General features: G+C 38.5%; 1 non-coding gene across 1 annotated transcript; it reads right to left on the bottom strand.

Moving 5' to 3' along the window:
• Positions 1-125: 125 nt before the first annotated feature.
• TRNAM-CAU lies at positions 126-199 on the bottom strand. Its single transcript has one exon. It is a non-coding gene; the product is annotated as a tRNA-Met (tRNA).
• Positions 200-2,500: the final 2,301 nt, after the last annotated feature.

Below are 2,500 nucleotides of genomic sequence, written 5' to 3'. Positions count from 1 at the left end.
GATTCAAAAAGATCAAAGATTCGGTATAGTTGACCGGGAAATATAGTAATTTTTGCCTCGCGTCCCAAAAGATAAGTATTAATTATAGTTAATAGAATCAAACTTACATTTGTTGAAAAAAAATGTTGCGGAGACAGGATTTGAACCCGTGACCTCAAGGTTATGAGCCTTGCGAGCTACCAAACTGCTCTACCCCGCGATGAAACAAAAAAACTTGGACTAAACTCTAATAAACAAAGACGAATTGAATGCGCCCCTATTCCATATCTGTACAAATAGAATAGCCTATTTAGACAGAATGGTAAAGGGCCTCGTCGAGCATAGAAAAAATAGAAAAATTAAAGGATACTTAAATCTTTACCAGCTTGATCTTGTTGCCCCTGGCAATAAACATGCCTGAACCATTTCCCGAAGGATGTGTCCAGATAGTCCAAAGTCTCGATAGTTAGCTCTCGGTCTTCCGGTCGAGAAGCAACGTCGATGAAGACGTGTAGGTGCACTATTACGCGGTGGGGATTGTAATTTTCCATGAATTTTCCACTTCTCACTTAGCGACGGAATCTCACTTATTTCCTTTTTTAAGGATCGACGAATCAAATGATATTTTTGTTCTAATTTTTGCCTCTTCTTCTCCCTATAAATCAAACTTTTCTTTGCCATAATGCTTAAGTTCCTCTTATTATCAATGATAATGATACAAATCGGATCCTAGATGTAGAAATAAATATAAGAGTGCATACCTATATTTTTATTATTTAATAAAATTAATAAAAAAAAATATTATTGCGGATAGAATAATTAAATAATTAACCGAATTTGCCCGACGTGGAGGCAATCAAGAAAGCCGCATAAGTGAATATATAACCTACAGAAAAGTGAGCTAATCCAACCAATCTTGCTTGCACAATTGAAAGAGCTACTGGTTTATCTTTCCATCGAATCAAATTTGCCAAAGGTGTACGTTCATGAGCCCATGCTAAAGTTTCAATCAATTCCTGCCAATAACCACGCCAGGAAATTAAGAACATAAATCCAGTAGCCCAAACAAGATGCCCAAATAAGAACATCCATGCCCAGACTGATAAACTATTCATACCAAACGGGTTATATCCATTGATAAGTTGTGAAGAGTTTAACCATAGATAATCTCTTAACCATCCCATCAAATAAGTGGAAGATTCATTAAACTGTGAAACGTTACCTTGCCATAATGTGATGTGTTTCCAATGCCAATAAAAAGTAACCCATCCAATAGTATTTAACATCCAAAAAACTGCCAAATAAAATGCGTCCCAAGCCGAAATATCACAAGTACCACCTCGTCCCGGACCATCGCAAGGAAAACTATACCCGAAATCCTTTTTATCTGGCATTAACTTGGAACCACGTGCATCTAAAGCACCTTTTACTAAGATCAATGTAGTTGTATGTAAACCTAAAGCAATAGCATGATGAACCAAGAAATCTCCAGGACCTATTGTTAAGAATAATGAATTACTATTCTCATTAATAGCATTTAACCAGCCGGGCAACCATATGCTTCGACCCGCATTAAATGCTGGGCCATTTGTCGAAGATAAAAGTACATCAAATCCATATGAAGTTTTCCCATGAGCGGATTGTATCCATTGGGCAAATATGGGTTCGATCAAGATTTGTTTTTCGGGAGTACCAAAAGCAAGCATGACGTCATTATGAACATAAAGTCCCAAAGTATGGAACCCTAGAAAGAGGCTGGCCCAACTTAAATGGGATATGATAGCTTCTTTATGGTCTAACATTCTTGCCAATACGTTATCCTCATTCTGTTCTGGATTGTAATCTCTAATAAAAAATATAGCTCCATGAGCAAAAGCTCCTGTCATGATGAATCCTGCAATGTATTGGTGATGGGTATATAACGCAGCTTGAGTCGTAAAATCTTGCGCTATGAACGCATAAGCAGGTAAGAGTACATGTGTTGAGCTACCAAGGAAGTAATAACTCCTAAGGAGGCTAGAGCAAGGCAATTGAAAATGAATCGAATTATTGATTGTGTCATAAAGACCCTTATGCCCACGCCCCAACCGTCCTCCCGGAGGAATATGTGCTTCTAAAAGATCTTTTATACTGTGTCCGATTCCAAAGTTAGTTCTATACATATGACCCGCAATGAGGAAAAGAATTGCGATAGCTAGATGATGATGTGCCATATCGGTTAGCCATAAACTTTGCGTTTGTGGATGGAATCCCCCAAGAAGGGTTAGAATGGCAGTTCCTGATCCTTGGGAGGTACCAAATAAATGACTACTTGAATCGGGGTTTTGAGCATACAGATTCCACTGACCCGTAAAAAGTGGGCCTAACCCTTGGGATGCGGTAATACACTTAAGAAATTATTCCATCGAACATATTCCCCCCTGGATGCAGGATAGCGACATGTACTAAATGACCTGTCCAAGCCAAGAGCTTACCCCGAATTTCCTGACAAATGATGATTCAGACGAGATTCAGCATTTTA

This window comes from Brassica napus, unplaced genomic scaffold (assembly GCF_020379485.1).
Source record: "Brassica napus cultivar Da-Ae unplaced genomic scaffold, Da-Ae ScsIHWf_2162;HRSCAF=2815, whole genome shotgun sequence".
In the NCBI taxonomy this organism is placed as follows: Eukaryota; Viridiplantae; Streptophyta; class Magnoliopsida; order Brassicales; family Brassicaceae; genus Brassica; species Brassica napus.
The sequence above is the reverse complement of the archived record's forward strand: the minus strand, read 5'-3'. Positions and strand labels throughout refer to the sequence as shown.